This window comes from Pelophylax lessonae (assembly GCF_965119305.1).
Source record: "Pelophylax lessonae genome assembly, chromosome: 4".
NCBI classification, from domain to species: domain Eukaryota; kingdom Metazoa; phylum Chordata; class Amphibia; order Anura; family Ranidae; genus Pelophylax; species Pelophylax lessonae.
In genome coordinates this window covers 4,603,748-4,617,116 of record NC_138771.1, presented here as the reverse complement: position 1 = coordinate 4,617,116, position 13,369 = coordinate 4,603,748, and positions in this window count along the sequence as shown.

Sequence of the window (13,369 nt, the reverse complement as noted above, 5' to 3'; positions counted from 1 at the left end):
ACCTCACTTATTTATCTAACATCCATTTTTTCAAACGTGCATAATATTTATAATATTTGTGACATCTGTGTTGTCTATACTAGTTTCTACCTTCCACACTTCTAACGCATATATTGGCAGCGCCAAGCACTTCTTCTTTTTTCCTCTATATATCCAATATAATCTCTAGTGGGTTATATTCTGAAGTGGGCTGCAGCCAATCGCTTTTTTCTACCCCCTCCCTTCGATATTATCCTAAGCGCGGATTCTTTTCCACTCTTGATACATATTAAAACACGTTATTTTTTCAAAATGTTTATTTAAAAAAATAAAAATCCCCAGTAGTGATTAAATACCACCAAAAGAGAGCATTATCTGTGTGAACAAAATTATAAAAAGTTAGTTTCAGGTACAGCGTTGCATGACCGCACAGTTGTCATTCAAAGTGTGACAGCGCTGAAAGCTGAAAATTGGCCTGGGCAGGAAGGAGGGTGAAAGTGCCTGGTATTGAAGGGGTTAAAGTGGTTGTAAAGGCAGAAGGTGCATTCTATGCATTAAGATAAAAAGTCATCTGGGAGCAGCAGCCCCCCTGACCCCCCCCCCATTTCTCACCCCCTCTCTATCCAGCGATGTCCGCGAGTCCCTCGGCCATTCAAGACTCTCCCTCTAGATTGGCTGAGATACAGCAGTGGCACCATTGGCTCCCGCTGCTGTCAATCAAAGTGGGTTAGCTAGTCAGGAGAGATAGGGGGCGGGGCTTAATGGCAGCTGTGACTCGGCTCGGGTGCCCCCATAGCAAGCTGCTTGCTGTGGGGGCACTTGACAGAAGGGAGGGGCCAGAAGCAGTGAAGAGGGACCCGAGAAGAGGAGGATCCGGGCTGCTCTGTGCAAAACCAACTGCCCAGAGGAGGGAAGTGTAATATGTTTGTTGTTTATTAAAAAAACACAAGACTTTACAATAACTTTAAGGAGGTTTTCCTTTCATGGTTAATAAATAGAGGCTGGTGACATCATCATGATATCATAATAGGCCTGGACCATGAAAGCTGTGCCCCTGATCTCCCCTACAGTTCTCTAAATGAGGACAATACGGACTTTGTAAGGTTCACTCATCTGCACACACTGGCCTGAGATTGAATGTCCTAATGTATTCCTCATCATTGAATATAAAGGTGCCATTCCCTGAGATATATGGCTCCCCGGAGATGTCATTTCATGAAGCGTGGCTCTTATCTCGCAACACATTAGAAAGTCAAAGAAATATGTTTGGCCGGCTCGCCCCGTTCTTTTTGAAATGCAATGTGCAGCTGTCATCCAGGAGCGGGGCAGGGGGAGGGGACGGGGAGATGTGATTTATTAGGTTGTACATGTATAGGGAGCTGATATTTAGCGTGTCGGAGGGCGGTGGAGCTGCTTGGCATGCCATGCTGGTGGATGAGTATTTATCTGCCATGAAATAAGCTTCTCCACCAACCAGCACTGGTAACGCCATCCATTACATCCCTAATATGTGCGCTTAAATCCTTGTAATTGGATTCCATCTGACGGCAGCAATGATCTCTACATTGGGGGGGGCGTAGGCATAGAGGAATGAAGGACATGTCTGATGAGCTCGGAATCCCAGAACATTAACCAGCCGCCTGTCACAGGAATGGATCGCACCACCATTAACCCCTTCGCACCTAAGCGTAAAATAAATCATAATGCCTAAACACAATTTTACAACTTTGACATGTGTTAGTAAAACCGTACAGGTCATCACAGTGGTGTAACTAGAACCTTCGGGGCCCCGGTGCAAGAAACTATGAAGGGCCCCCCAGACCCCTGGCCGGGGCCCTTCCATTCAAGCCTGGGGCTCTTCCCACTTATTCTGGGGCCCTTTACTCTCGTTGTGGGGCCCTTTATTACAGTCCTGCAGCGGGACCCTTTCACAAGTTCTGCAGTGGGCCCCCTTCCTGCCATCTTGGGGCCTCCCCACGGTGGTGAAATGCCAGGGCCCGGTCACAAGTGTGACCTTTGCGATCCTGGAAGTTCACCCACTGGTGTCAGTAGTTTTTATTTTTTGGTATTTTAATTGTATTATTTGTTATCATTTTATTTTTTTTACAATGTGACTGATTATGACTCTGTCCATTCAGAAAAGGAAGGAGCTGGTAAATTACATATTTACCGACCCCTTCCTGGTTCTCTATTGTGACACATCCCCTGCAGGAGAGGGAAGAGAGCACAGTGGGGGGGGGGAAATGAGCACAGTGGGGGGGGGGCAGCACAGTATGGGGGGGGGGCCAGGGGAGCACACAGGGGCCCAGAGACAGCAGAACACAAGTGAACTGGATAGGAGGAGTGGCGGGGGCAGCATACAGAGGAACCAATCTCCTCCATTTTCCTCCTGCAGCTATAGGAGGAAAAAGGAGGACAGTGATTTCTCTAAAAGCTGCCCCCGCCCCCTCCTATCCAGGTGTACAGGGGAGCCACACAGGCCCCCTGGAGCATGGGACCCGGTTGAAATTGCAACCCCTGTAGTTACGCCCCTGAATCATCATAACTACTCTCTTTATCCAAAAAAGTTGGAATTGGTGTTTAATTACTTTTTCAATAAAATTTACCTTGTACAAAAAACCCGGGTGTCCCGTCTTGACTTCTAGGAGGCTTCTCCCCCCCCCCCTCCCTTTTTGATTATGGTTGTGACGAGACCCTTGCTCGCTCGCTTCCGCTCTCCCGACACTCCTCTGTTTCTAGTCAGTCAGCTTGCAGATCGCAACGTCTGATGGTTCGGTCAACCAAGGATCCGGGATCCTAACTACAGCTATGTGCCGTCCGGAATCCATTAGAACAAACACCAAGCAAGCTGTATGTAAGTTCAAACAGGAAGACAATTTATTGGAAGAACACGGCACACTTTTATACAGAATTTGGAACATCCTGCCCCCAACAACCACTTTCCTATTGGTCAATTGTAAAGTACCTGCAGTTCCCCTTCTGGTCCTCCTTAGCCATGCAAATGAGGAATTGAAAATGAGTCAGCAGTGATTGGTCAGATAGCTTGACCAGAAGGACTGCCATGTGCAATGAGACAGAAGCCCCCAGGGGGCAATCAATGTACACAATAGTCAGACACAGAACAATGGTTCCCTAACGAGCCCTCGATACACATTACTCTGAGTGTTAATACCTCCCTTAGTAGACAACAGGTGAGTTCATTAGCACACCCGACAATAGGTGAATGGAAAGCCACCTCAGACAAAAGCAACATTGTTAGACAGTCAGTATCCACATTGAGTGGTACTTCCTGGTCAGAGACCTCATACTGTACAGGGAATAAAATCGTCATATTACAAGGAAGACATTATTCCTGAATATGACTGTCCCATTTGTAGTAGTCCAAACCATATTTTCAGTGTTCACCACCCTCCTGGTCACCCTGCATCCATAACAGATGCAGGGTGACTTAAACATAAGAGAGCCCCATAAGGCTGGGCATGGTGCCCCCCAACCTCTCTAAAGGAATTTGGGGTCCACAACCCCCATGCCCAAAGTGACTCCCGTCACAATGGTCTTCAGTCAAGGGACTGCACCTTAGCCACATTGGCCTTGGTGAATGGGTTCATAGGTTTGGGGATCTGTCAATCTTGACATGCCCCTCCTACATTGGGAAGCTCAAGGGCGTGATACCTTTTGAATTTACTTTCTTCATCCAGGTGGATTATGCGCGCTCCTGCGCAGGAACCTGTTCAGCAAGTCCCGGGCAAGGATCGGCTGTGTGCAATCACAGCCCAGAATACTGTGTTGACAATCAACACAGAGCTCTGTACAGAAAGAATGATCTCTGTGTTTCTTCTCCCTGCAAAGCAGAGATAAGAAACAAAGAGATCTTTAGTAAAAGCAGCACACAGTACACAGAGTTAGGCACACATTTAAACCCTTGATTGCCCCTAGATGTTAACCCATACCTCCCAACAATCTGAGATAGGAACGAGGGACACTTATTAGCAAAAGTTTGTAGGCATAGGACACACCCCCTGAATGCCCCCCTAAGGCCCCTTTCACACTTGTGCGACCTAAAGGTTGCGCGATTTTACCACGATTTTGCCTGCACTTGAAGCATTGCCTATGTCTATGGACCTCAAAACGCATCAAAGTTGGACCAAAGTAATGCAGGGACTACTTTGAAGTTGCTGCGACTTGAAGTCACATGGGTATGACCGGTACTCATTGGAAATCACGGATTATGACTTGTCATACAACTTTGCAGTCCCAAGTCGCAGGACGAGTTGCACAAGTGTGAAAGGGGCCTTAAAGGAGAATTGTACAAAAAAAAAGATTGGTTAAATCTACAAGTCCTCTTTTTACCCTTAAAGCCGGTTCACACTAATCTGACTCAAAGTCGCCGCCAACTTTGGGCGACTTTGAAGTCGTCCGTGCAGCGCGACTTCATAGTGGCTTGCAAACGCCTTCTCATAATAGAAGTCAATGCAAGTCGCTCCGACTTCCACCAAAAATAGTGCAGGAACCTTTTTCTAAGTCGGAGCGACTTGATTAGAACGGTTCCATTGCACAGCATTGGGAGCTACCAAGTCGCCTGACAAGTCGGAGTAGTGTGAACCGGCTCTTACTATTCCTTTATGTTTGCTTTTGGAATTTACAAATGCTGCAATTTAGGAATTGGATGAAAGGTTTAGAACTGGAAAACACTTTTTGATAGATGGAAAGTGAATTTTATATACAACTATACAGATCAGATCAAAATGAGGGATAAATGAGGAGGAAAGAGAGACTTTGTTCCAAATCAGGGACAGTTGGGAGCTATGGTGGCACTCATATACAGTAGAGCAAGGGTCATATTGGTGTCACTCATATACTGAAAGGGTCATGTTTGTAGCACTCATATACTGCAAGGGTCATGATGGTGACACTCATATGCTGCAAGGGTCATGATGGTGGCACTCATACAGAGCAAGGGTCATGATGGTGGCACTCATACAGAGCAAGGGTCATGATGGTGGCACTCATATAGAGCATAAGGGTCATGTTGGTGGCACTCATATAGAGCATAAGGGTCATGTTGGGGGCACTCATATACTGCAAGGGTCATGTTGATGGCAGCCATATACTGCAAGGGTCATCTTTGTGGCACTCATATACTGCAAGGGTCATGTTTGTAGCACTCATATATAGGGATGATCGAACGGTTCGGGTCCACCATCGGTTCGGCCCAAACATTGGGTGTTCGAGGTTCGGCCGAATTTAGAACTTTTCGCCCAAAAAGTTCGGAATTCGGCAACCAGAACCGCCCAAAATGCAATGCTTCAGGAAATGGGCTTTAAAAGCCTGTGATTGTACCAGAACCATTAGCAAAAGCCAATTGAGGGGGCAGGAGAATGCTAGGAATGTGATTGGAGTGACTAGGGGGTCCCTAGACCAATCATTAGTGAATACGCCCCCCAGTATATAAGATCGCCCCCGCCATATTCCTAGCATTGTTATACTGGACATGGAAGAGAGTGGAAGCAGTTCTGTTAATTTTACTTTAAAAGTGTCATTTAGCATTTATTAGTGTGAGAAAAGGGATATCTAGTGTAGTTAGAGTGCTCTTTTACACTTAAGTTAGCTTCAAAAATTTAGTTTCTGTAGGGAAAGTGTTAAGTGTAAGGGGACCGTAGTGTAGTGTAGGGTTAACTGGCAGTGACTGCTATGGCAGGGTGACAAAACCCTTCCATAGCAGGGTGACCGCTATAGAGAAAAGATCATTTCTCTGAATAGCTTCGGAACTGGAATATGGCTTCTCACCAGCCAAGCATTTTTTATGCTGCAGGGGCTCCCACTGCCAGTGCTTTTTTGAGGACATGTTTGATGTCAGACATGACATCTGAACATGTGTATAGGGGGTATATATAGACATATATGTCTGTATATACACCCCTAGACATATATAGGTGTGATAGTAGCAGAAATAAATGCTTGCGCTAATGAAATCATTTACAGTAATATATTTCTGCTACTATCACACCTATATATGGCTAGGTGTCTATATACATATAATTATGTGTGTATATACACCACTATACACAAGTTCGGATGTTTTGCCTGCCTCAAAAGAACCCCAAAAAATGCCAAAAAAACGCTAGCGTCAAAAAAAAAAAATTGCCCAGGTGTGTTTTTGCTGGTATTTTTTGGGGGTTTTTGGAGGCAGGCAAAACATCAGAACTTGTGCACAGTACCACTATACACAAGTTCAGATGTTTTTCCTGACTGCAAAGATCCCAAAAAAATGCCTTCTATTAAACTGGCAAGGTGTTACAGCAGAGAAGCCAACCCCCTGTCTGAAAGTTTTCTAATACAAACGATCCTTTTTTTTCCTGGTTCTGGACATGCTACAGAGCTGAAACTTCACATGTACTCTTTTTAGACCCCCCAGATCTGAAATCCTAAAATCTCTTTTCTTTTATTTTTTTATTTTTCAATAATTGGCTTTTTTATCAAAAATGAACTGTGTGATTTTGTGTCTGGTGGCACTCATATACTGCAAGGGCCATGTTGATGGCACACATATAGAGCAAAGATCATGTTGGTGGCACTCATACAGAGCAAGGGCCATGATGGTGGCACTCATACAGAGCAAGGGTCATGTTGGTGGCACTCATAGAGAGCAAGGTTCATGTTGGTGGCACTCATACAGAGCATGGACCATGATAGTGGCACTCATTGAGTGCAAAGTTCATGTTGGTTGCATTCATACAGTGCAAGGGTCATGTAGGTGATACTCATACAGTGCAAGGGTCCACTTGGTGGAACTCATACAGAGCAAGGGTCATGTTGGTGGCACTCAAACAGGGGAAGGGCTATGATGGTGGCACTCATACAATGCAAGGGCCCTGTTGGTGGCACCCATATACTGCAAGGGTCCCTCATACAGTGCAAGGGTCATGCTGATGGCACATATAGAGCAAGGCTATGTTGGTGGCACTCATACAGTGCAAGGGTCATGTTGGTGGCACTAAGCTGATGATAGCCTGGGGAGCACTGATGTGTGCCGTACAGCTGCATATATTTTGTTTCAAAATGCAGAAGGAAATTGCCAGCATCTTCTCAGGAAATGTAATAGCGGATATTAAAATCCATAAAGAATACTAAAATCACACTCACATTTTACGGTGCCCACCCCGGCACCCAGGTTTTTTTTAAAAATGTAAATCACAGCCGTTCTGCTGTGAGAGCTGGCGCGCTGTTGCAGACCAGGGAGGATGTTTTTGCCCCTAAGTTTACTTGTTTTGTCTCAATTTGGACATCATCAGGAGGCGTGGCACTCATACAGAGCAAGGGTCATAATGGTGGCATACATACGGAGCAAGGGTCATGTTGGTGGCACTTATACAGAGCAAGGGCCATGTTGGTGGCACGCATATACTGCAAGGTCCATATTGGTGGCACTTGTACAAAGCAAGGGTCATGTTGGTGGCACTCATACACAGCAAGGGTCATGTTGGTGGCACTCATACAAAGCAAGGGTCATGTTGGTGGCACTCATATACTGCAAGGGTCATGTTAGTGGCACTCTTACACAGCAAGGGTCGTGTTGGTGGCACTCATACAAATCAAGGGTCATATTGGTGGCACTCATACAATACAAGGGTCATGTTGGTGGCACTCATTCAAAGCAAGGGTTATGTTGGTGGCACTCTTACACAGCAAGGGTCATGTTGGTGGCACTCATACAAAGCAAGGGTCATGTTGGTGGCACTCATACAAAGCAAGGGTCATGTTTGTGGCACTCATACAAATAAAGGGTCATGTTGGTGGCACTCTTACACAGCAAGGGTCATGTTGGTGGCACTCATACAAAGCAAGGGTCATGTTGGTGTCACTCATATACTGCAAGGGTCATTTTGATGGCACTCTTACACAGCAAGGGTGATGTTGCTGGCACTCTTACACAGCAAGGGTCATGTTGGTGGCACTCATACAAAGCAAGGGTCATGTTGGTGTCACTCATATACTGCAAGGGTCATGTTGGTGGCACTCATATACTGCAAGGGTCATGTTGGTGGCACTCATACAAATAAAGGATCATGTTGGTGGCACTCTTACACAGCAAGGGTGATGTTGGTGGCACTCTTACACAGCAAGGGTCATGTTGGTGGCACTCTTACACAGCAAGGGTGATGTTGGTGGCACTCTTACACAGCAAGGGTCATGTTGGTGTCACTCATATACTGCAAGGGTCATGTTGGTGGCACTCATATACTGCAAGGGTCATGTTGGTGGCACTAATATACTGCAAGGGTCATGTTGGTGGCACTCTTACACAGCAAGGGTCGTGTTGGTGGCACTCATACAAATCAAGGGTCATGTTGGTGGCACTCATTCAAAGCAAGGGTTATGTTGGTGGCACTCTTACACAGCAAGGGTCATGTTGGTGGCACTCATACAAAGCAAGGGTCATGTTGGTGGCACTCATTCAAAGCAAGGGTTATGTTGGTGGCACTCTTACACAGCAAGGGTCATGTTGGTGGCACTCATACAAAGCAAGGGTCATGTTTGTGGCACTCATACAAATAAAGGGTCATGTTGGTGGCACTCTTACACAGCAAGGGTCGTGTTGGTGGCACTCATACAAAGCAAGGGTCATGTTGGTGTCACTCATATACTGCAAGGGTCATTTTGATGGCACTCTTACACAGCAAGGGTGATGTTGGTGTCACTCATATACTGCAAGGGTCATGTTGGTGTCACTCATATACTGCAAGGGTCATGTTGGTGGCACTCATATACTGCAAGGGTCATGTTGGTGGCACTCATACAAATAAAGGATCATGTTGGTGGCACTCTTACACAGCAAGGGTCATAACGGTGGCACTGAGCTGATGACAGCCTGGGGAGCACTGATGTGTGCCGTACAGCTGTATATATTCTGTTTCACCATGCAGAAGGAAATTACCGGCATCTTTTTCAGGAAATGTAATAGCAGATCATTACTTATAAAATATTGTTAACATTCCACTATAATTTTTGAATTTAAATTCCCTCATGTGAAATCATCTACTTTCCTCTCCAGCTAGGAAAACATTATCGGGTAGCACATAAACACGAGAACACGCTCTGAATTCCGTATTACTTCCAGAATTATATGAAGCTATATGTGTGAATGAACACGGCCACATAAAATAAAAGAAACAGAAGAAGCATCAGTGCCCCTCTCCTCCAATCACTGGGCTCACCTTGCCCTGCTAAGCAGAGGGGACTTTGTGGGGCTCCACTGGGTACACGTCACATACACATGTATAATGGAGAACAACAACATCTGTGTGGTTTCTAAAATAAATATGCATATGGGAAAAAAAATGCATTCACTATATTACCAAAAGTATTGGGACGTCTGCCTTTACATGAACTTTAATGACCCCAGTCTTAGTCCGTAGGGTTCAATATTGAGTTGGCTCCGCCCTTTGCAGCTATAACAGCTTCAACTCCTTTGGGAAGGCTGTCCACAAGGTTTAGGAGTGTCTATGGGAATGTTTCACTATTCTTCCAGAAGCGCATTTGTGAGGTCAGGCACTGATGTTGGATGATAAGGCCTGGCTCTAATTCATCCCAAAGGTGTTCTATCAGGTTGAGGTCAGAACTCTGTGCAGACCAGTCAAGTTCTTCCACGTCTTTATGGACCTTGTTTTGTGCACTGGTCCAAATTTTTTGGTGGAGGGGGGATTATGGTGTGGGGGTGTTTTTCAGGGGTTGGGCTTGGCCCCTTAGTTCCAGTGAAGGGAACTCTAAAGGCGTCAGCACAACGCAACATTTCTGGCAATTTCATGCTCCCAACTTTGTGGGAAGAGTTTGGAGATGATCCTTTCCTGTTCCGACATGACTGCGCACCAATGCACAAAGCAAGGTCCATAAAGACATGGATGAGCGAGTTTGGGGTGGAAGAACTTGACTGGCCTTCACAGAGTACTGACCTCAACCCGAAATAACATCTTTGGGATGAATTTGAGCGGAGACTGCGAGCCAGGCCTTCTCATCCAACATCAGTGCCTAACTTCACAAATGCACTTCTGGAAGAATGGTGAAACATTCCCATAGACACTCCTAAACCTTGTGGACGGCCTTCCCAGAAGAGTTGAAGCTGTTATAGCTGCAAAGGGTGGGCCAACTCAATATTGAACCCTACGGACTAAGACTGGGATGCCATTAAAGTTAATGGAAAGGCAGGTGTCCCAATACTTTTGGTAATATAGTGTATATATATATATATATACTCTATATGCATTGGATATAACATTGGACCGATTGTTCTTCATTGCTTTAATTAGCTCCTTTGTTCTTCATCACCTTGGTTCACTCTGTTGTTCTTCATCTCCCTGGTTCGCTCCATTGTTCTTCATGGCCTTGATTGGCACCATTGTTCTTTATCACCTTGGTTTACTCCATTGTTCTTCATCACCTTGGTTCGCTCTATTGTTCTTCATCACTTTGGTTGGCACCATTGTACATCATCTCTTCACTTCACTCTTTTGTTCTTGAACGCCTTGGTTCACTCCATTGTTCTTCATCGCCTTGAATCGCTCCATTGTTCTTCATTGCCTTGGTTCGCTCCATTGTTGTTCTTGGCCTTGTGGGTGGCACCAGTGGCGTAGCGTGGGGGGTGCTGAGGGGGCCACTCGCACCGGGCGCAACATTTAGGGGGGCGCATCCCACGCCCGCCATCCGCGGGGATCATAGTGTCCCTTTATTTTGATGATGCCCCGTCCAGCGGCCCGCCTGCCCGCACTTCTCTTCTTGGCTCCGTGACTGCTGCTTGGTGCAGGAAGAGTGGCTGACCGCTGAAGGTGTTACGTGCGGCCAGGGGGCGGGGCTGGTCGGACTCATGGGTGAAGATGACAGTCTTGTGCATGTGCAGCACTGCTTCCGGAGTCTCCCCCTGCTATCCGGGCCGGTCGCCGACACGCTGTTCCCTCCACTCCGGATCGCCTTCTCGAGTCGCCAGTTTTTGGACACAAAACAAGGTAAGTGATCTGCTGCCTGCCCCCGGGGGGCCAGTAAAGTGGACATGGGAGGGGGTGAGGTGGGTCAGTGTAGGGGGTGTAAGTATAGGTGTCAGTGTAGGGGGGTTTCAGTGTATGGGGGGGTCAGTATAGGTCTCAGTGTAGGTGTTAGTGTATGGGGGGGTGTCAGTGTAGGGGGGTCAGTGTAGGTGTCAGTGTATGGGGGGTGTCAGTGTATGGGGGGGGGGTCAGTATAGGTCTCAGTGTAGGTGTTAGTGTATGGGGGGGGGGGGTGTCAGTGTAGGGGGGTCAGTGTAGGTGTCAGTGTAGGTGTCAGTGTATGGGGGGTGTCAGTGTATGGGGGGGGTCAGTATAGGTCTCAGTGTAGGTGTCAGTGTATGGGGGGGTCAGTATAGGTCTCAGTGTAGGTGTCAGTGTATGGGGGGGGTCAGTATAGGTCTCAGTGTAGGTGTCAGTGTATGGGGGGGGTGTCAGTGTAGGGGGGTCAGTGTAGGTGTCAGTGTAGGTGTCAGTGTATGGGGGTTGTCAGTGTATGGGGGGGTCAGTATAGGTCTCAGTGTATGGGGGGGTCAGTGTATGGGGGGGTCAGTGTAGGTGTCAGCGTATGAGGGGGGGGTGTCAGTGTAGGGGGGTCAGTGTAGGTGTCAGTGTATGGGGGGGTGTCAGTGTAGGGGGGTCAGTGTAGGTGTCAGTGTAGGGGGGATGTCAGTGTAGGTGTCAGTGTATGGGGGCTGTCAGTGTATGCATTGCCCCGGGCGCTGACAACCCACGCTACGCCACTGGGTGGCACCATTGTTCTTTATTACCTTGGTTCGCTCCATTGTTGTTCATTGTTTTGGTTCGCTCCATTGTTCTTCATCACCTTGGTTGGCATCATTGTTCTTTATCGCCTTAGTTGGCACAATTGTTCTTCATTTTCTAGGTTGGCACCATTGTTCTTCATCACCTTGGTTTACTCCATTGTTCTTCATGCCCTTGGTTGGCACCATTGCTCTTTATTGCATTGGTTCGCTCCATTGTTGTTCATCGTTTTGGTTCGCTCCATTGTTCTTCATCACTTTGGTTGGCACCATTGTTCTTTATCACCTTGGTTGGCACCATTGTTCTTCATTGCCATGGTTGTCACCATTGTTCTTCATCACCTTGGTTTACTCCATTGTTCTTCTTTGCCTTGGTTGGCACCATTGTTCTTTATCATCTTGGCTTACTCCATTGTTCTTCATTGCCATGATTGGTCCCATTGTTCTTCATCGCCTTGGTTTACTGCATTGTTCTTCTTTGCCTTGGTTGGCACCATTGTTCCTCATCGCCTTGGTACGATCCATGGTTCTTCTTTGCCTTGGTTGGCACCATTGTTCTTCATCGCCTTGGTTTACTCCATTGTTCTTCTTTGCCTTGGTTGGCACCATTGTTCTTCATCGCCTTGGTACGATCCATGGTTCTTCTTTGCCTTGGTTGGCACCATTGTTCCTCATTGCCTTGGTACGATCTATTGTTCTTCATTGCCTTGGTTGGCACCATTGTTCCTCATTGCCTTGGTACGATCCATTGTTCTTCATCACCTTGGTCTGTGACAGGTTTACATTAATGGTAGAGACAAAAGTCCAGCACATTCCGAACACAGAACTATATTTCTCTACAAACTTTCAGCCATTCTATTTGTCAAACTAAAGTAAAAGGCTCTCCTAACCTTCATTGGCATATTTCCATGCTCCGACGAAGCGGCCTATCCGGATACTTTGTTATATTCCGGGATGAAGCCTTGTCAGGTCCAAATAGCCGAGCGACAAAACGCAGCATTTGATGGATTGCCCTCCAACTCCCAAGGTGAATGGGCAAACTCGGATCCTTTGTGTCCTTCTATCCACTTCTTTCTGTGTGTTCTCAACACTTCTCGGTGTTGGCCGGGTGATGCACTCCTCTCAGAATCGCTTAATCCGTGAATGGAATATAGAAGAATGCATTGCATGCGTTTATTGTACTGTAACCCTTTCACTACTGGTCCACCCAGGCAGCTTTATAGACATTTTTTAGGTTTTTTTTTTTTTTTCTCATTTGTGAGATTAAAAACGTCATTTTTAATAACAGATTCTGACATTTCCATCGGAAAAAAAGCTGCTGAGCTTACAGCGCGACCTGAGAAATAAAAGAAGACCTTTATTTTTATCCAGAAGCACTCACATCAATGGAAGTGTTGGGTTTTACTAATCACAGTAATGCAGATAATTGCTGGGAGATGACGATGTTACATTGTATACAATGTTATATTATATACAATGTTATATTTAGCCTCCAGTGTTTGCATGCTTACCTGAAGAGGAATGTATACACTAATTAGTATCATTTACTAGGATCTGATAATCACCAACTACAATCAGACAGGGAGGAGTCAT